General features: G+C 36.9%; 2 long non-coding RNA genes across 2 annotated transcripts; both read left to right on the forward strand.

Annotated features, from left to right (window-relative positions):
* Window positions 1-10,697: 10,697 nt before the first annotated feature.
* LOC124635078 lies at window positions 10,698-11,768 on the forward strand. The gene is made up of 2 exons (XR_006984957.1): window positions 10,698-11,119; window positions 11,498-11,768. It is a non-coding gene; the product is annotated as an uncharacterized LOC124635078 (long non-coding RNA).
* A 4,646-nt stretch (window positions 11,769-16,414) lies between these two features.
* On the forward strand, window positions 16,415-18,391 carry LOC124635079. The gene is made up of 2 exons (XR_006984958.1): window positions 16,415-17,742; window positions 18,121-18,391. It is a non-coding gene; the product is annotated as an uncharacterized LOC124635079 (long non-coding RNA).
* Window positions 18,392-23,222: the final 4,831 nt, after the last annotated feature.

Genomic DNA, 23,222 nt, shown 5'->3' on the forward strand with positions numbered 1-23,222 from the left:
TGCATATGCATTCTTGTTCCATGTGTGAATACCACGAAAGCGGAACATGTAGTAGTTAATTTTTGCGCAAAGCTCGGGCGAAAGAGAGGTCCGCTCATTTACAAATAGTTTGCTTAAGTGTGAAAGAGATAGGAGCAGTGGGGGTTAATTAATGAACGTGGAAGCCTGCGCTCTTTATTGCTTTCGTGGCTGGACGCTAAGACGTCGTCGGTTAAGGAGTTTTCCGCTGAGAAAATATCGCTATAGTTACATAGCGTTTGTTTTTCTTCAGCATCCATATGTGATATCATTTTCACGCAGACCACTTCAATTACACTAATAAAACTTTTTCTACTAATCTCGCGAGTAACACTAATTGCTCGTAGCATTTAACGAAAATGTTGTGCTACGAAAATTTTTATTAGCACGTAATTGCCTTAGTTAATTAAATGAAAAAGTCGTCGCTACAGCGAACCTTTGCTAAGTCCACAAGACACCTGTTTAATTACATAGGATATCCGAAACTCCTACGTAGAACATTTCATTAGACGTCCAACCTTCAGACAAACTCACCCGACACCCAAATAAAAAAGGCGGGCGGTGCGAGAGTGTGGCTTGCACCTCGGCGTTCCTTCAGCTAGACAACTATTAGATTTAGTCGGGTTACCGTACAAATATAACCATAAATAGTGTACGCTTAATGTGGTGAATGTTTTCTTAATTTCATCCCGCTGCGTGTGAGTGTAGTGGTCAAGAAATTAAGAAAATGCTGTAACGTCCGCGCGCCACTTAAGGTCCCCCTTCTTAACGGAGTGTATTGTCTCCTCCTTGGATGGTTTTTGTTCTAATAAAACTCCTTAACGTTTGTTAATGAGCGTAATAACCTCTCCTGTTTGTTTGTTTTGTTTTAATGAACATTTTTATAGTGTTTTTGTTTACTTGATTAACAGGATTTATCTTAATGTCCCGTTTTGTTTATGGCTGTGGTTTGAAGGGAATTACGTTGTGATTCACTGAATTTGATTGAAGATTTCCAAAAATAAAGTTGCTCCTTTTTACAATGCAGTTTTGATTTAAAGGTACAATACCATTTTATTTTTAACAAGTCTTTTTAAGGATTCCAGCTGCATGTATCGATCTGCAGTCTACTAGATAAACTCAAGAGTCATATTTTAGTGGAATGCAATTATAACCGGCCGGGGGTGTCACAAGGGGAGGCGCACACTGTCATCACGCACTCGCACATTCAAATATTTGTACGTACACACTGTATGTGTGATCGAGTAGGGTTGCTACGCGGCAGTTTGAAGTCCCAGAGCATTCTGCAATACTCAGATATTTGCAATACAGGTTTGAACTGAAGATTTCTAAATAGTAAAATTAAAGCTTAAAAAAATACACAAACTTTTTTTTCACATAAAAGAAAAATATGACTGATTTCACTGATTTGTAGTAAACATTAGTTTTAAGATATGTTTTGTACAGTTGATATTCAATGTACCTATTAAACAAGAGAAAATAACTCAAGCTGGAAACAATAACATGTCATCAATTTGTTTTGTAACCCTCTGAAAAAAAGGATTACCTACCTATCAGAAGATGGCAAAAAAAGCCTTTAATATTATGTCAGCCAAACATTTTTCACTGCATCACCGAACATGATTAGTAGTGTGACAGCCCTAGCCCCACATAAATGTAACCGGACGTCACCCTAAGGATTAGTGGCGTGGCTATGAGATTACCACATCGGCCGCTAATGAAGAATCACCGATTGCAATAAATAATTAACTTTATTTATTCACTTTTTATAGGATTTTTTCAATGAAAAATTACATATTATATTGTTTTTTGAAATGTTGTGTGTAAGTGCAGCAATACTTAATAACTAAAACTTATAGCAAGTGGAAAAGATTTTTTTTGAGTTAATGTTGTGGCCTTCATATGACGTTATTAAACGCTGAAATAATGATTAGTTACCTACAGGTAAGTTATTCATATTCTGAGAATGTTTATTATTACAAACATATGAGGTAGTGGCTATAATGATAGTGAAGCCTGCAAAATATATTATTATTAAATTCATTTTATATTCTGCTTCATTTGCTAATAACTATAGGGGTGAATGCAATAATTCCCTGCAAGTAACCCAAGCTTTGTAACAAAATATGACAACCATAATCTTTACAAAAAGGAATAACAAATAAACTGAAATCACCCATGAATACTGCATTGTCAAACAAACTTAAACAAAGGCACAATTTACAAAATTAACAACTGTTGGTTATGACAGCTGACAACGCAATTTCATATAATTTTTACAAGCCACTAAACACGTATTTCATACTCTAAACTAAACGGTTTGCAGCGATAATATCCCTCTATTTACGTACAAATTTGTCTCAAGAAACATGAAAGTTAAACAAGTTGCATTTCACTACTTACTCGTACAAAAATAATCCAAAGGGTCGTCCGCGACACTTTGATGCAATTAATTCAACGTATGCAAGTTCATAACTCACGTAACATACTCATCGCAGATCGTAAATAACGTCCAAATGAATGGCTTGAGACTCGAACAACTTTTGTTTACATTTCAGACGCGAAACGTCACATGTATCCGACTTTTGACAGATGATCATAAACTAACACAAGCGCAGAACATTTACATACGCGGCTCGGACGCGACGAGTCTGCCTGCAAGGGAACGTTCGCGCGTGCTAATGTAAATACTCTTTTGATTTAGTTAGTTTTGCGTTCCGTTTTCAGCTCGTTTTTCGTGTGTCCGTCACACAGTTTGCGTTAGTACTGACCACAGCTTAGGGCGCCGGCCATGCGGCGGTGTGCGTGTGTGGAGCTTTCTGCACGCGATCTCTTCGAGCTTTAACGAGTGGGGCGTGCGTCTGTGTGCGTACAAACTTTACTTGTGGAAGTATCAGACTAGACTCATTGACTGCGGCCCTTATTGTATGAATGTGGAAAAATTATAGTGTGGAGTGTTTTGCCTGAAACAGCGATGCGTATTGTTTATGTCTTTGGCTAGAGCACTTAAGTCTCCCAATTTGCGGAGGACGTTAATGTGGCGGTGCTTTGTCTCGCGACGCATTATATCTTACAAAGTACTGTAATTAAAATGACCGTGTCACTGAACAATGTTAATTATGCTTTTGTTTCGATTTATGCAGTTTTTGTACAAATTGTGTAATTTTGTATAGCTAATTGAATAGAAGTTAAGAAAAGCTATTGCATTTTATTGCATTAAGAAAATGTTCTAGAAATGGCTTTTAAAACGATTAAGTACAATTATTACCTTACTTATAATTTAAAAACAATATTCAAATGACATCAGAACAAATTCATCAAAAATTTCAATTAGAGTTCATTCTTGCAAATTCAAATTCAAAAACCGAACACAAACAAATTCACAAAAGAATAAAACGTCACAAAATACAAAACAACAATAAAGCTAAACGTTAATCACGGATAGTGTGAACATTTGTAAGTTACTATATCATGGCAAGTCAAAACTTGGTGCTTGCATTCTTAGAGTTGAAATTGCACATTTATCACTGCGGACCATGCGCCCGATGGTCCATTAAGAGATTTTTCTGAATCATAAATCTCACTTCGCCTCATCTCGCTTCGATACTACAGATATGGAGTAAACAGGAATGCGAGCTCCTGAGATATTGTCTCGAACTTAGTGCAAACATATCATATACATTGTTTTATTCGATATGAGTTATAATGTTATATCTTTTATGATATTTTCTGCTCAATTCTATTTTATTTTAAATCCAATAAGTATGATTTTACTGGTTTCCCTGTATTATTGGTTTCGTTAGGGAAGCGAATTACCAATCATTGACGAGATTTATCAACAGACATTAAAGATGTTAAAGTAATTATTAAGGTAGTAAAATTATTAAGTGCTTACTACACACTGATCACATGATACATATGAAAATTACATTATTTTCTAAATAACGAGCAAATTACCAAGCACCTATAAAAATAACAGCACCTACAAAAATAATACGTATTGTAAGTAATTTTCAAAATTATTGACCCAATAAATGTTGTACAGAACACCAATAAAAATCTGAAATACTATAGTCGAGCGATATCTTAATCCAGCCAGTAGGTATTTAAACTTTGATGGATTCGATTTATGAATAAAATGCCCAGTGTTTTGTGCAACTGGATTCCATAGCAAAAATCAACCTTAGAACGCGGAGATAGAGTTTAAAATGGTATAACAAAATCAGTTGTATAGGGTCTTTAAGGTATCATGTATTTTGTTCTAATTATAAGTTAGGTCGTTTAATTATTGCTTACGTTTTTGTACTTACGTCACCGGACCACGCCTGGTTAGTTGAGTACGTACTTAGGCATAAAGACTCCTTTGTTTATCCTCCTATGAGAATTCCATAGTGAATTGATTGAGTCGTTCGATGGAGGAAGTAATTAAATGATGTTTTGTACTTAGGTTAAAAGGGTTTTGTGTTAAGCACAGTTGTGCGTAGTTAAGTTAAGCCGGTCGGGAGGCTGATGTTATATGTAGAATATAGATAGACCTATACGTTTCTTAACTATAATAATATGTTGTCAAGTTTTATTTACAATTAATTTAGGATGGTTTTACGTAAGAATAAGTAATGTATATTTGTATAAGAGAAATATTTACTCACATTTTGTACTTTTTAAATAAACTTTTTATTTATCTGTTAATAACTTTATATGATAGCTTTCAGCTTGACGGTATACATATGAACCTATTTACCGACTATATGGTGTGTTTAGATTTTCTAAAAATGTAAAAAAAACTTGTATTTCCAAACTCCCTTCCCGTCTATCGGTCAAGACATGGGGGCAGTATTCAGACATTGTTAGAGGGAGGGTTCTCTAAAACAAAAACTCTACGTCAGAAGCCTCTGGCATTGACCTTACTTCACGTATTTCAAGGTTACATTTGAAATCTCTAGGAAATAGAAAAAAGGTTTATAGACGGATTTTTGGAAATAAAATAGCTGTTATTGAAAGTTAGCTAAGGTAGTATTTCAAGTACCTGCGTACTAGACATTATGAAAGAATACTTAATAAATGTTATATTGCATCTATGATATAGATAATAGAGCAGGAGTAGAAAAAAACTTAAACACAATTTGAAATGTTACTGAACATCTGCTTACAATCTAGGTTTATAGACCAAACAAAACTAGACAGAGTTTATTTTTTATCAGTATCCCTATTAATACCTCTACTATACCTACCTACCTTTTAAGAGTTCTTCCCCCTAACCCTTTACAAAACTGACCCGTGCCGCATTAACAAAACACATTCAACACAAACAAATTCAATCGACTCAATACTTAACGTGTCGCAGGATATAATTTAAAAAATAATATTTTATCGTTAACCAGTTACTTATAATAATGTTAAAAATTAAATAGCTTTGCCGGCCACATGGCGTCGAAAGGAAGTGCGTATCGGCTGACAGCCTTTGGATATTATAATGAAACGTGCTCATTTTCTTTCAACTGACCAGTACAATGAAGACAATGAGATATAACGTGTCGTTGGGCTCATCCGGAGGGGCCATTTCAAATTCGTTTTTTAAATTTTTCGGCTTCTTTTTTTTTGGAATGTGTTTTTAAATGCGAGTTTACGTCTTTATTTTTAAATTTCGAATTAATGGAATTTGGTATCAGCTACTGTCATATACTATGATTTCATATCAAATTAGCCGACTGTTCGTTGTTTGGAATAACCATTTCTATAGATAGTTAAATCTTAAAGAAATCCTAGAAAAAATCATAAAAATGTGTGTCAACAATAAACAAAAACGATAATTTTCAAGCCATAAACAAAACACAGTCGTTCACAACATACTGGCTACTGTTTTGTTTCATAATTATTTGCTGGCAAGTGCAGCATAAATCCGCGAAGACTGCACAGTGCAGCTAAAGGCATGTTTAGATGATAGATAATATATGTTATTCGTCAGCGTAAGAATGGCGAGTTTACTGCGTAACGCGGACAATCGCGACGCACACGGTTTTACAACGAGGGCGGTTAAAAAGCTTCGCGTTAAGGCAGTCCTTAGTCACACCGTAGTGTTAGGTAAAGACGTGTGGAGTAAATCACACTTATATTATAAATAGCAAAAGTTTTTATTTAATTTAATGTAAATACATAATGATACCATTAAATATGAACAAACTGACAAAATACAGAAAGAAAAGTGTGAAATTGAAAAAATATAATTAAATATTAATTACTATTTATTGCTGCCAAGAATAAGGTCAAAAAAATTGACACCTTATGTTACTGAGTCTGTATGAATATAGTTTATAGTTGATATGTTGATATGTTGATCCTTCTTCATTCATACGTCCTTTCAACACGTGCCTTACACTACGGTGTGAGGACATTCCCTTTTAAAATTGAAAGTGACGTAAGTGCTGTTTTAGTGCGCAATCGGCGGACAAAAGTCGTAAATCAAAGTTTTAGTGTCGAAATGTTGGGATGCGTTGGCCACTGGGGTGGCCAGCCTTAAAACATTTTTTTTTCTTATAAAAAGGCGTAAGAATATGAGAAACAATATGACATTCGGCCAGTATTCGACTATTGTTCGAAGATGGATGACATGTATGAAAAAGTATGTGTAATACAAAGTTGTGGGTAACTTCTGGGAAATCTAAGAATTAAATATAGTAAAATGTATCAATCTTTATCGTATTAGATACTACTTAACATTTCTTATAAAAAATATGATTAAAATAAATCTAGTGAAAGTATTAAAATGCTGGCTTAAAATTCAGACGATTCATCCTCCGAGCCTTTTCCCAATCACGTTGGGGTCGGCTTCCAGTCTAACCGGATTCAGCTGAGTACCAGTGCTTTACAAGAAGCGACTGCCTATCTGACCTCCTCAACCCAGTAACCCGGGCAACCCGATACCCCTTGGTTAGACTGGTGTCAGACTTTCTGGCTTCTGACTACCCGTAACGACTGCCAAGGATGTTCACTGACAGCCGGGACCTACAGTTTAACGTGCCATCCGAAACACAGCCAATGGTGTCTAAGATATACTTAGAAAGTACATACAAACTTAGAAAAGTTGCATTGGTACTTGCCTGACCTGGGATCGACCCCGCGCCCTCATACTTGAGGTTGGTCCTTTACCCACTAGGCCACCACGACTTTTTTACTTACTTACGACGACACGACACGACTTAAAATTCAGACGATTAAATTAGATATTTGAGATTTTAATATTTTTACAGCTGACCATTATTGTTACTATGGCAATCCTTACAAAAGGTCAAGTTAATTCCCTCTTAATAAAGAAAAACCAAACGAAAAGTAATTTACAATTGAAGCTTAATCTTTCAGTTGTAAATTAATATTTTTGTTATCAATGTGAGCATTTTGGTAGATTTAACTAACATTAAAAAGTAAAATATTCCGTGGACATTCGCAAAAATAACTTCAATGTAGCTATAAATTTTAATTCCGTCTAGTTTATGGCGTTCTTGAAAAATAACTGCGAGACTGGAGATTTTTCATTGATTTTATTTCGAAAATTATATTGATTTATGATTTTTTGTTATAAAGCTATTGTACACTATAAAATTATAAAATTAATATAAATATTTTGTAAATATTATGTAAATATGATAATTATCGAAAAAATAAAATACCTATAAAATGAATTGTGTTTATAATCTTATCATAATAGTTCTTATTGCTGTAACGTATAAGAATCAAGCTCTACTTTGAAATTTGAGCCAATTTTTAGAAATATGCATCTTTTAAATAATTGAAAGAGGCGAGGTAAGTAAGGTCTACTAATAAACATTCGTTGATTTTCAAAACAAATACATTTTAAATCGGTATCAGAACCTATATACATTTTCTATTTTCGAAAACTATTTTAGGATGTCTTCCCAGATATTCTCAAATTATCAGTGCATTTTCAATTAAGTAACATGAACTCAACAAAACACAAGAAAATATACTAAGTAATTCACCTCCCACGAAACCAAAACCAAAGCACTCCACAATCACACATTATTACTAAGAATTTTATCATCATCCAAATTGCTTACAAAGTAAGCATATGATCTTAAAACCCGCCAATTGATAGTCTCAGGTGGGCGACTATCCTTTGGGCTTGTAATAGCTATCCTTGTAAACGGTCTTAGCTATCCTTGTAAAGGTCTATTCATAGCGAGACTGTATTCATACTGTTTGGTGGCATATGCGGAATTATAATGGTGGCCATATGGATTGCTGAGTTGGTTCAAAATTATGTGAATTTGTATTGAAAGGTGAAGTAGTTGCATTTTCTTTGTTGTTTGTATTTAGTAGTTAGAAGCAAAGATTGATTAACTATGGCCAGTTAGAAAAAAAACATAAATCAACTATTTAATTGGAAAATTGAACGTGAAAAATTATAGTAAACAGTTGCTTTGACATAACTGACTTTTTTATCTAGCATTTAGCATTTAGATAAATAATGCCTGGACATATAAATAAATAATGCCTGGACACATTTTCACACACGGTCGGTTAGCCCCATGGTAAGTTATTAATTAACTTGTGTTATGGGTGCTAACATAACTGATAGACTACATATAGCTATATATATACATGTTGATAGATACATATTGTAACACCCAGACCACGGCCAACAAACATGCTCATCACACAAATGTCGACCGAACCGGGAATCAGGTTCGGCAGTCCGGCATAGTGACCATTGCGCCATCGAGGTCGTCAAAAAATTTAGATAACTCTGATATATTTTTTTGTATCTTGTGGAGTAACTTTCAAGATGTATCCTTTTCCTTCTAATTATAATATCCCTTTTTTGTCTCTTTATCTTTGTGACACATCCTTATGTATGTAAAACATAGTCTATTAATTGTCATATTTACAACTTTCCTTCGAATCAGTAACTAGAGATGAGGAATTGTGTTACTCTATGTTACAGCCTTTCTACGAAAACTGTTATTAGAATGTTGCAAGCATTGTGTAACAAATACAATATTTAAAATTTAGACCTCCTTTATATGAGATATATAGTGCCAAGATTTTTTTTACGGGGTCACTCTGCTTATAAATAAATTATCACTAGTTAAAAAGAATTAATAATTTTCTCTTACATATTTACTTAGTCATAATAATAATTATTCAAAACAATGACTCATAAGTCACTAAGCTATCTCACCTTGAAAAACACACAACAAACAAATGACTACTCATTAGAACAACCGCATACACCAACAACTAGAAACTTATATCCCAGCATATTTGCAATTCCAATACCGCGTATCTTCGGCAACCAAATTCTGCGCCCCTTTCACAGCTGACAATGGAATGTAAAATGCAAGACAATCGTTCGGTTCTAATGAGTGGTTAGACCATGGAATAAGGAAAGATAAGTGGAGATGACACAATGCATGTAGGTCAGGGGGCTTCTTCTAGGTCAAATTCTTACGGTGGGCATGACCTAAAGGATCAGTTTATTTTTATTTTTATTTTATTGGGAAGAGACAACAAACAGTTACATTGTAAATAGTGAACACAGGCATTATAAACTAAAATAGATGTATCAGTTAGGAGAATAAACAAGGCTTTTGGGTTCTTTCAGGAATCGGTCAAAGATTTTTGTAATCACAAAAAGTGGTCGGGTGCAATGAAGACGTGAAAGTGCGAAGGCGGTAGCGTTCTTCGTCCCCCGAACACACCATTTTGGCGCGCTACTTTCTTAGGTGATTTTCCACCGTGGCACCTCCGCTAGTCATTTGGTTCTCCATGGTTTGTACACAAAAGGTGATAAGCATGCGATTCATTTAGGCTGCGGTTACACGCGTTTGAATGCGTGCGCGAATATGCAACGTTCACATAATTAATGGTGGGTTCAGTTTTCTGTTGTAAATGTAATGTTTTTGCATTAGTGAGAGTTTTTGAAGAGGCCGAAATTGTGTGGTTTTCAGTTGGCAGTTTTTAGTATTCAACAGATTGTTTGGAGTAATATGGATGCATGTGTATAGGTGACCCTTTTGTGCATGTTCAAATATGACCTGATTCAGTGTGTTTTAAAGTCCTTTCTTCATTTGGGCCCTAAGCATTAGCCATGTGTGTTAAATACTGACTATAGAAAAGGTCGTCATATTTGGTCGTTATATCAACATCCTTTAGCAAACGACGAGTGATGATATGATTTATTGGCCAGCTAATATATACTTTTACAATGATTCTTTGAAATGTACGCTTAATTCCCATGTTCTTTGTTGGTAATAAGATCATTCTGATTAAAAAGTCGGGGCGATATGCAGTATTTACTAATTCATAGAAAGACTAACTTTCACAGAAATAATTTATTGCTTGCCATAGGTACCAGGACCACATAGCTGCGTAGGAGCGATTCATTAACTTTGCGGTCGGGAAATGCACGGAGCAAATGTGAGCGCCAATATTATTATGCAATGCGTTTCCATAATTAATTGCATTTCACTGATCGTGTTATGGGTACATAACATTCGCAATTTTAAATATCGAAGCAGATTGACAAATGGAACGGGTTATTTATTTTTAAAATAAATAAATAGATCGATTTCAAGTTAGGCTTTCTAATTCTGTTTTTAAATATGTGTATTGCAAGTTTGCTACAAGAAGGTGTTGTTGTTTAAATATAAAATGTGTAACATTAATTGTTACATGTCTTAATTCTTTTTAATAAAATGTTGAGTAAAATAAAATTAACAAAACTATTTACAAAACTAAAACTATTTACAAAAACTAAACTATTTACAGTAGCAAACTAAACGCATCAAAATTTCTGGCCAGCTACATTTTATCACCACGCACGTATTTAAACGAGCGACATATTAGGCACCCGGACCGCACCAGCGACTCCTCGCTTCCACGTCGCCGCTGTCACGGCTGCTGCCAGTGCGAATCTGGATATCGAGGCGAACGCACGCCGGTTTTTTGAACACTAACTTTAAGTTATTATAACCGCCATAGCGATTAAACTTTTTAAGGGCGTCATTACCGTTCCCTCGACTATATATCTCGACATATAATAATACTCAGCATATTCAGTGTGTGTGATTTAAACCCCGATTGGGTAAGTGCTATACAATTTTAAATTAGCCAGAAGCTAAGCAAACCATAACGGTTTCTTTCGCTTTGCTTTAGCTGGGTAATCTCTTTATTTGTGTTATCGCTTAACTTTATTTCTATTGCAAGCTTATTATGTGTTTTTGCATAGTAGTTTACCCCACACTTTCTTAATAATGTAATTTTTGCCTACTTGCGTTTTAGTTACCGTTAAAATTTTCAAATTTTGAATTGGCTAAGTAACCGACTTATTGTTATCTCCGTATCTGATAGTGAACATCCACAGCAACACATCTACACTTTTAGCGCTTCCCTATTAAGCGTTGCTGTGGGTGCTCACCGTCTACGGCCAGTGTGTAATGCCTTCGCTTATTGCGCATTACAGGGTTTCACGTACACCTTAAGTCTCCTGCTTCCCCGCGGTGGACTGTAGCGGGTTGACCTTCGAACCCTACACCTACACCTGTACCTGGACCTGATCTCGGCGCGCGGCCACTTGTTCCTGCAGCGACCAGTGACGTCAGGGAAGTGCTAGGCTAGTGAGGAGGTTAATCACTGTAAAACTGTATGTATGGGCTCTAACCCATTGTTTATTTCTGCCGACCGAGCTATACTGTGTTTGTGTGCGGTAAATAAATTGTCCATCTTGCTACCTACCTATTTTTTTATTTAATAACCCCTGGGAGGGATAAAGTAGCGTAGCAGAGGATGAGACCGGGACACTGGCGCCCTTAAACGTGGTAGAAATACAGTTGATTACTCCTCCTCCTTTGGTTGTGGGTTGTGTATGTTAGTGGTTGTCTGTGTAAACGTCTTTTATTTTTTGGTTTTTTCCGTTACTAATGTGTACGTCACAAGCTTTCAATTTCTTTGAGCAGTTAATGTTGGTCATAATTTATTAATCTACCCTACATTAATTTTTATTAATTTAAAGTCGTTTAGTTGCATAGTTTGTGCAAATATTTCTTGCTAATGTTTTTGTCTCGGGCACCTAAAACGACGCTTTCTTAAAATTGTTTTTTTTTTCATTATAATTTTTTTATTGTGTTCACATTTAAATAAATATCATACTAGTATTGTATTATTAGTTAATTAAGGTACAGTACACATTAGTAGCATTTTTTTTTATTTCTTCTGCTTCTTTCTTTTATGATTTTGTTTTTTTTTTTTAATTTGATTTTTTTTTTTCGTTAAAAAAAACCAGACGTTCTTAAATTTTAATTGTAACAGAACGGAGAACGTGTTGTTTTTTTTCTCTTTTAATTATTGTTTTTTTTTCTCTTTTAAGCTTTGTTTTTTTTTAGTTTTGTCATTGTTTTTTTTCTTTTAAATTTTTTGTTTTGTGTTGTGAGTAGTAGCGCATGCGTCATTTATCCTTCTGTTTTTAATTGATCTTCAATATGCTTCCTATTAAGTTCCTGTCTCTTCAAAAATCTGAGTTGGAATATGAAGTTCGTATTAGAGGCGCGACTCCTGCACCTTCTGTTGAGGAGTTACGAAAACAAATTATAAAATTATCCCCTGATTTACCTTCAGAATATATATTAGAGTCACCTCTTGACGCAAGACAGGACCTTAAGGGTTGTTTAGAAGTTTTAACGAAAATTCAATTAAATCTTGACGCTAGCGATCCTAGCGTTGCTTCACTATTGCGGACACAGAATATGTTGAATCATTTATACAATCGTGTCGAGAGGATAACGCGTAGTGACGACATTAAAAAGGAATATGATGATATTGTTAGCGGTTATAAAATGTTCTCACAAAAACTTTCTACTTTGTTAGCCAAGAAGCCTTCTACTAGTACTTCTTCGAATGCGGCTAGTGCTAGTTCTGTCAAAGACTCAGTATCTACTGTACCGGAACTACAGAACATGATTTCTGTATCTTGCGATCGTACATCATCCGATTTAAGTAAATTAAAATTTACTGGCAAAACTTGTGTTCGCTCGTTTATACAGCGTGTTGATGAATTTATACTGGCTAGGAATATTTCTCAACAAAAAGTCCTAAGTTTTGCATCTGAAATTTTTCAAGACGATGCCCTTCATTGGTATCGTGCTGTAAAGGACAAAGTTAGTTCTTGGCCTGAATTAGCGCGGTTATTAAAAGAGGACTTTAGTCAAACTGATTATGATTATAGACTCATTTCGGAAATCCGTTCTCGTACTCAGGGAGAACGTGAGAATATTACCATTTACTTGGCAGTTATGAGTGGAATGTTCTCGCGTTTATCCAGCCCTCTTTCGGAAGTAGAACAATTAGAAATTCTCTTGCATAACATCAGACCTTGCTATGCTAGTACATTAGCGGCTGCACCTCAAATCACAACTATAGACACTTTGCGTTCGTTATGTCGTAACTACGAGGCATTTCAGACTCGACTGTCGCAATTTCAAGAGCCTCCTAAGGTTACTTCCGACACGCTTGCTCCTGAATTTGCGTACACTAAGGATGTCCATAAATCTATAAATAAGACTAATAATAGTAGTTACAATAAATATAATCAAAATAATTCAAATAATAATTACAATCAGTATAGGAATAATAATTTTAGTAATAACAATAAATATGTACATGCAATTAACGTGGCTAAAAAGGAACCTTACTGTCCTAGGTGTCGTAATAACACCCACCACATTCGTCAATGCAAGGCTCCACGGGATATCGTTTGTTTTAAATGTGGTATGAAGGATGTGAAGACACCCGACTGCCCTAACTGTAGTAAGACTAAAAATCAAAAAAACTAATTAAGCAGAGTTGTAACAATTTTAGCAAGCAAGACTGGGATGCTTGGCTTGATTTTATAAGAAAATTTTCCTCGTCATACAGAGTTGCTACAATTCTGCTATCAAAACCACTAAATGACTCTAGGCCTTATGTAAATATTAAAATAAATAACATTAATGCTGTTGGGTTACTTGATTCTGGAGCTGCAGTTTCAATTCTGGGAAACAATTCTCATTTACATCTAGTAGACTGCACTTTAAACCAGGATGACCACACTAAAATAATAGCTGCTGGCGGTCAGTCATTAAACACCTTAGGTTCGGTTAATTTGCCAGTTACTTTTGAGGGCCAGTTTCACATTATTAAGGCATATGTTGTTCCCGAAATTGAGACATCAATTATATTAGGAGTGGATTTTTGGCGCGCTTTTCGGATTTGCCCGAACTATATAGGTAGCATCACGATGTCGAACGTCCCATTAGCGGAAATAAAAGATAGTAGCGGTGAACCTTTCATCAACTCCTACGATAATTTGTCGGTGTCACAGAAAGCGATAGCTGATAATGTGATTGCGCAGTTTCGGACTATTTCTACAGAGGAAAAGGGTCTCGGTAGAACAAATTTAATATGCCATCGCATTGACACTGGTGACGTACAACCGATTAGACAGCGTTATTATAGGATGTCCCCCGAAAAGCAGCGCATCTTAATTGAGCAGGTGGACGAAATGCTGTCACTTGACGTTGTCGAACCTTGCGAAAGCGCCTGGTCTTCACCCGTGCTCATTGTTAATAAAAAGAACGGACAGCCGAGGTTCTGTTTAGACAGCAGGAAATTGAATGCAGTGACTAAGCGTGATGCTTACAATTTGCCTTATGTTTCGGAGATATTAGATAACCTTCGCGATGCTAAGTACCTGAGCAGTATCGATTTGTCCAAAGCTTTTTGGCAACTGCCTATAGCGCCAGAAGACCGCGATAAAACCGCATTTTACGTTCCGGGCCGTGGCACTTTTCGTTTTAAAACCACTCCGTTTGGGTTAACGAATGCCCCCGCAACGCAACAACGTCTCATGGATTTATTATTTAGCGACATGGAGTCTAAGACCTTCGCTTATTTGGATGACGTCATCGTAATAAGCTCTAGCTTTGATGAGCATGTTTCTCGTTTGTTGCGGGTTTTGGACAAATTGAGACAGGCAAATTTAACCGTAAACTTCGAAAAGTGTAACTTTTTTCGAAGCGAACTAAAATATCTAGGTTACGTGGTAGATTCTCGTGGTTTACGCACTGATCCGGACAAGGTGGAAGCCATTATTAACTTTCCGACCCCTACCAATAGAAAGGAGTTAAAACGCTTTCTCGGCACTGCTACGTGGTACCGACGTTTCGTCCCTAACTTTAGCACAGTGGCTGGTCCACTTAATAAGCTCACTGCTAACGGGAAAAACGCTCCTTCTTTCAAGTGGTCATCGGAAGCTGACGCGGCTTTTAATTCGTTGAAGGAATGTTTGGTTTCCGCTCCTGTTCTTTCTTGTCCGGACTATTCCAAGCCCTTCGAAGTGCACACCGACGCGAGTAGTTACGGTATTGGTGCTATGCTAACGCAGACTATAGACGGTAAGGAACATCCGATTGCGTACATGAGTAGATCTTTCACCAGTCCTGAGAAGAACTACAGCATAACTGAAAGGGAGACCCTTGCCGTGTTAGCTGCTCTCGAACATTGGCGGTGTTATATAGAAAACGGACAAACATTTACGGTGTACACTGACCACTCCGCGTTAAAATGGTTTCTGTCGTTAGAAAATCCCACAGGACGATTAGCTCGATGGGGGGTAAGACTGTCCTCATTTAATTTTGTTATCAAACACCGTCGAGGTGTCGACAATGTTATTCCTGATGCCTTGTCTAGAGCTTTTCCGGTAAATGCAATATCTCTGGCTAATGCCAACACAGACGACATCTGGTTTAAAAAGATATACAACGGCTGTCTGACTACTCCTTCAAATTATCCTAATTTCACCATTAAAAATAATTCATTATTCCGACTCACAAAAAATATTAACACCCAATTAACTTCAGAATTTGACTGGAAGGAAGTCGTACCTAGCGAGTTCCGTGAAAGCATCATCGCCGAAAACCATTCCGAGCCAACTGGTGGACATCTTGGTATTTTTAAGACTTATCGGCGCTTATTATTAAATTACTACTGGCCAAATATGCACCAGGATGTCGTTAAATATGTAGGTTCCTGCTCGGTTTGCTTATCTTATAAGGCGCAAAATCACACTACATTGGGAGAAATGGGTCGCCCGAAGCAATGTTCGAGACCTTTCCAGATGATCTCAATCGATTTTGTGGGTCCTCTTCCCACTAGTCGGAAGCAAAATTCTTATATATTAGTTATAATGTGCATTTTTTCAAAATTTTGTCTTATTTTCCCAGTGCGTCGCGCTACTGCGGACATAGTTATTAAGATTTTAGAGGATTCTATATTTTTGGTTCACGGAGTTCCACAAACAATCTTCTTGGACAATGGGACACAGTTTATAAGTTCAGCCACTGACGCGCTATTTAAAAAATACAAAATCCCTAACGTTTTTTTCACGCCGAAGTATACACCACAAGTTAACACGGTAGAACGCTACAACAAAACTATTGTAACTAGTTTGTCTACGTTTGTTGGAAACGATCATAGATCCTGGGACACCTCCATCCCCAAGGTTCAGTTCGCGATAAACAATTCCGTAAATGAAGCTACCGGTTATACCCCGTCATTTTTAGTTTACGGTAGGGAAGTAGTTTTATGCGGATCGCACTATACGGACAATGACCTGGGCGATGAAGTGTTATTCCTTCCTCGCGATTTATACGCTGAAAACTTAGGGTGTCTGCGTTCAGTTTTCAATGATGTGCAGGCTTCGTTATGGCATGCACATGAGAAGAATACTGCACACTACAACCTACGTAGGAAGCCGGCGGAGTTTAATGTGGGAGACATAGTTTATAAGCGCGCATTTGTCCTAAGTAACAAGGACAAATATTTTAGTAAAAAGCTTGCACCTAAATTTGTCAAATGCCGTGTAATTGAAAAACGGTCTCCACTTATCTATGTGTTGGAAGATATGTCAGGGAAAAATATAGGTGTCTGGCATATCAAAGATTTTAAAAACACTAAGTCTAGTGGTTAACAGATTTTTTTTACATTTTTTTAAAATGAGTTGAGACAAGTCACCTTAAATTAACATCTTACGACTAGCATTGGTTTTCTGTGCGATAATCACAGATAACTTGTTATAGAAGGTCGCGTCAACATGATTTTATATTGTTGAAGCTATTGTGTAAGAGAGTTTGTTTGATATTATGAAAGGATTTTGATAGTTGATAGTATGAATGTGTAGTGTTAGTAGTAAACTATAGACGAGTTTTTTTTTGAGAAAAAAACTCTTTCTGAAACGAGGGGGGTAATGTAACATTAATTGTTACATGTCTTAATTCTTTTTAATAAAATGTTGAGTAAAATAAAATTAACAAAACTATTTACAAAACTAAAACTATTTACAAAAACTAAACTATTTACAGTAGCAAACTAAACGCATCAAAATTTCTGGCCAGCTACATTTTATCACCACGCACGTATTTAAACGAGCGACATATTAGGCACCCGGACCGCACCAGCGACTCCTCGCTTCCACGTCGCCGCTGTCACGGCTGCTGCCAGTGCGAATCTGGATATCGAGGCGAACGCACGCCGGTTTTTTGAACACTAACTTTAAGTTATTATAACCGCCATAGCGATTAAACTTTTTAAGGGCGTCATTACCGTTCCCTCGACTATATATCTCGACATATAATAATACTCAGCATATTCAGTGTGTGTGATTTAAACCCCGATTGGGTAAGTGCTATACAATTTTAAATTAGCCAGAAGCTAAGCAAACCATAACGGTTTCTTTCGCTTTGCTTTAGCTGGGTAATCTCTTTATTTGTGTTATCGCTTAACTTTATTTCTATTGCAAGCTTATTATGTGTTTTTGCATAGTAGTTTACCCCACACTTTCTTAATAATGTAATTTTTGCCTACTTGCGTTTTAGTTACCGTTAAAATTTTCAAATTTTGAATTGGCTAAGTAACCGACTTATTGTTATCTCCGTATCTGATAGTGAACATCCACAGCAACACATCTACACTTTTAGCGCTTCCCTATTAAGCGTTGCTGTGGGTGCTCACCGTCTACGGCCAGTGTGTAATGCCTTCGCTTATTGCGCATTACAGGGTTTCACGTACACCTTAAGTCTCCTGCTTCCCCGCGGTGGACTGTAGCGGGTTGACCTTCGAACCCTACACCTACACCTGTACCTGGACCTGATCTCGGCGCGCGGCCACTTGTTCCTGCAGCGACCAGTGACGTCAGGGAAGTGCTAGGCTAGTGAGGAGGTTAATCACTGTAAAACTGTATGTATGGGCTCTAACCCATTGTTTATTTCTGCCGACCGAGCTATACTGTGTTTGTGTGCGGTAAATAAATTGTCCATCTTGCTACCTACCTATTTTTTTATTTAATAACCCCTGGGAGGGATAAAGTAGCGTAGCAGAGGATGAGACCGGGACAAATGTAAACAGTGATGTAAAAGAGAAAGTGATTATTGTATGTTTATCATATTAAACACTCAACGCTCGCCACGACTTTTGTATTTTGGCGTCGCGTGTACAACGCATTACGTATCGGTACTGTGGCGAATATTATCTTGTTAGTGTTATCGTACAAGAAGTAAACTTCGATACAATTTTCGCAGCACACTGTCGTGCATCACTGCTGTCACGCGTCATCTCTGATTAACTTTTATCGACGAAAGACACCGGAGTAACGACTTGTCCCATACTGGAGAATCTTAAATCTGTAATCTCCACTTTTTGCATTCCCTCCCGCTTCGGGCGGCTATAACGACACAATAAACGTATTTTATACGCGCTCACACTTAACGTTTATATCGCCTTATAAGTAGATCGAGAAATAATAAAACTAAAGGAGAGCGAACATCAAGAAAGCAATAACATCATTATCATAGCGAGTCCGCCATCTCTTTCCAATAGGTTTCACCCCTCCCTTGGCCCCGCCCACCGCGTATCTCCTCTGTCACCTGTATATCTCGAAACATTACACATATGCAAAACTTTCGCGCTCGCATCTCGTCGCACACACACACAGCGCTCGCCTACACACTACACGAAATATGCAGCTGCACCTCTGCTGTGTGCACACTACGGTATAAATCTGCGAGATAAAAATTGTGCTATATTGCCTCACGAGTGTGTTGCCCGGACGTGGTTTCTTTTTTGTCCCGATAGCCTGTAGGCGTGCCTAGTAAGTTGTTTGCACCTCGAACAGTGGTCGATATTTCAGTCGTGTCATCGACGCGACATCTCTTATAAAATATTGGACTCGCGTCCATTCTTTATGCTGTTTCAAATTGTATTTGATATCAATACTTTTGTTAGAATGTTTGTCTTTGTTTGTTATGAGGACTTCATTAAATGTCTGTGAACTCTGAATTGTCTGAACCGGAGCATAATGTTCGTGAGGACAGATGGCCTTGACTTACTTTTGCTAAAGCGTTAAAAATGTAAGTTACTATGTAGTGTAGATTACAATTTTTATTGTATCATGAGCCACCCACAGTTCTGTTTAGTTAGTACCTAGACGACCTTTGAGGTTTATATCAATATTAATGATCTAGAAATATTGAGGTTACTGTGAGATATCAGTTATTTTTTAAATCCTACAGTAACGAAATTTATCAGGCCTTGAATACTGCGATGTGAACCCCCATTCAGTTAAGTCGATTCTAACCTAGAATGGTTACGACAAGATCCATTAAATACCTAATATGATACAAAAACAATCATTTGCTATGAAATACATATGTGACACTATCTTTGGATCAAAAAGTGAATTAAGCAAAAGATACCATACTTACATTTATCATACCAGCGGCATGAGCCACTCCATTCGGACTGCTCAACTATTAAAATACTTAAAAAATACAGATCAGACAGAATCCACAACACACTACAAAATAAACCAATCAAAATGCATCACACAATACGGTAACAATTTTTCATTCCATACAATTTGTTCGACTATTAAATGACGAACGATTTCAGGCCCAGCGATAATTATTGGCATTGTATATGAAACAGTTAGCCCTATATAATTACCGGACAGACTGATTCGACGCATTGTTCAAATGATGACCGTCATGTAAAATATGAATCGTGTCAGAGCAATTATGTGTTGTGCTATTATGAAGTTTCAATGGACAGTTTTGTGTTTGTAATATAGTTATTTGTGTTGGGTCAAATGTTTTTAGAGAAGAGCAGCAATCAGTTCCGTCAGGATCACAAATCTTCTTAGCTTCGAAGTACCACCTTTCCTAATGATATTCAGGTAGGGATGGGCGTTTAACCAGATAAGGACGCTCGCATACTATCATGAATTCAAGTCTCTTGGAGACTTTGTCAGGAAGTAGACTTTGGTAGGGAATTTCATTCCCTAACTATATGTACACTAGATGAAAGAAATAAATACATTGTAACTTACCTTTTAACTGAAATAGGCTTATTTTTTAATCCATCTTCCATAAATTAGCGATAGTTTTGATTCTACACATACGCAATTAAGGTTAAACACATAGGGCACCATGAAAAACAAAGCAGAATTAATGAGGCGTCAATCATCATTAATTTATTATGACAGGCCACAGAAGTGTGATCTAGATTGTTAATTTGTTTGTGACAAGTCTATTTGTCACTCTAATTTTAGTAAGTAGGTGTATATATATTTTTTTTCAGAGTTACTAATACCTCTATGATAGACGTAAAACACTCGTGGTATGGCTTACTGCCTCTTTAGTGTTACAACTCTATGGTAAGACAACCAAGGAGGTTCCTTTAGTCTGAATTTGAATTGTGTTCTTAAAAAAATACGATATAGGTACGTGTATAAGAAAATTGAAGCTTCGTTTAACACATTCCAAATTGATTTGTAAATCTTGTTTCAAAAGAAAATACCGCAAATTGATGAGATAAAACAGTGAACCAACAAATAAGTCGTAAAATTTTTATAATCATGGATCAATTATTGATATTTTACGATCAAAATCCGCAAACGAGTACATTATTGGTTTTAACTTCATGACCCATCTTTTGAACGTAAAATAAAGATAATGTTTTAAATTAATCATTACTTTGGAATAATCAAAATGTAAGCTTTAGTATAGCTTTAGTAGGTTTAGAGAGAATACCTATCAGTTCTTACACTATTTTTCAATCGCTTTGTGTGTTAAGTGTCAATGTTGTAGTACCAAGTTGGCAAAGGATACGTAGACCAAAGACATGGTGGATGAATTTCTTTAACGATGGACCTAAATAAACTGGGTTGTAAGGTTTAGTATGATTAATACATAAATTGTGACGGATGACCGACCGGTATATTTATTTAAATCCTTTTCTCTTTCTTATTCTAGTCTTTAATTAAGAACGTACTGCACAATTAGACGCAAGTACTAGTAACCCAACTTGCTCACAAAAGAAGGTTATGTCATTACAACATTACCTTTTTTAGCAGTCCAAAAAACCACAGCATACCAAACATGATTCATTTTTTCCACCATTAATTACACCATAATTATAGTTGTTATTGTGTGCTTGTAATTTTACGTTGTAATATTGTAATAATTACAATGTTTTAAATAAAACTGTAGCGCACACGTTGACGTCCGCTTAGCGTTCCAACAATTAAACATTTTAATCACTGTTTGTAAAGATGACGACTATTTTTGTGTTTTACGGAAATAATGTGACATTTATGTTCCTTTGGAATATATATATTTTTTTATAAATTATAAGAAAAATTATCTTGATCTCAGTAGGTTAGGTGGTTATATATCTAGGTAGGTATACTCATCCTCTTTTGACCTTTCCAGCTAGTTACATGAAATAATAATGTCAATCTGTTTCAGGTTTCTACTTAAAGGAGATATTATGCAGAGATTTTAATAGAACACTGCAACCAATGAGTTTAAGATATCAGACTATTTTCAATGTTTTTTCGTGGAAGTATTGGACTGAAGTGACATTTATTAAGGGAATTTAAATTAGGAGGTTGCTGGACCCATCCACTTACAAATATACAATTATTCCTCATAATAAAAACCTACTATTTCTGACAAACAATCTGCGCCTTAAGACATTTAAACAAACCAGTGTTGCTTAGTTTAAATACGCGTACTAATTACTCAGCATTGCTGGTGGACAATTTATTTCCCATTAGACTCAACCTTCGGATTTCGGTCGCCCACCTCGATATAATGACGATTATTTTAATTTTGCTAACCACACTTTAATTACTGGCTTGAAGGTTGTGGAGAACTAACGAGGACTACTATTAACGCCTTGTGTGGCTATGATTGGCACAAATTCTGATTGTTAAAAGATATGTCGATCGGCAATTGTTATTTTCTTTACCTGGATTTACTCATTTGTTTGAAATTCGAATTCTAGCCGGTCTGGAATCTTCTTATGGGTGAACATTTTATAAATAGTCTGTAATGGAAAACCTAGAACACTGTACTTGGAAGTTTGTTTTTAAATGAATATCACCTAGTGGACGTTAAAATAAAGAATGGACCCCCCATGTATGGACTTGTCTTCTAAGGAAACTTGCAGCTCTTTTTTGACACAAACAAAGGCTTTGGATTCGAGTTCTTAAAGACGTTGGTAGCCCTCGACCTTTTCCAATTTCTTCTTGGTAATTTCTTGATAGGGGTGTTGAAAGTTCTACAAGTTTACGCGGGTAATTAAAAAGGTTTTCAGTCTAACTATTTTGACCTTCAATTATAATCTAATCTTAGAACATGCTAGTTTCAGGGCAGGGCAAACCATAGTGTGCCCCGCATGGGAGGGGCACCGCCGGGTCCTCGTCGAGGCTTTGGGCGGCGGCGACCTCTCGCGTCCGGCCCTGGTTCAGGCCATGGTCCGGGGCGAGAGGGAATGGGATGCCGTCGCCTCCTTCTGCGAAGCGGTCATGCTCGAGAAGGAGGAGGTGGAACGCCAGAGAGTTCGCACCTCTCATCCCGGCCGCCGCGCTGGACCAGGTAGACACCATGGGCGCCGGGTGTCGCGAGATGACTCCCGGCCACCGTAGGCGTGGGTCTGTGGGCGGTGAGTTCGGGTGGCTCATCGTCCCTCTGTCTTTCTAGACGACAGACCCGTGTCGACGGCGCGCGTTGTTCCACGCGCTCCTCAAAGAGATGTCAGCAACCCCAGCGGGGCCCAGCAGGGCCAAGGCCTGCCGGGGCTGCGGGTTGTTCGAAAGA

Source organism: Helicoverpa zea, chromosome 12, assembly GCF_022581195.2.
Source record: "Helicoverpa zea isolate HzStark_Cry1AcR chromosome 12, ilHelZeax1.1, whole genome shotgun sequence".
NCBI lineage: Eukaryota > Metazoa > Arthropoda > Insecta > Lepidoptera > Noctuidae > Helicoverpa > Helicoverpa zea.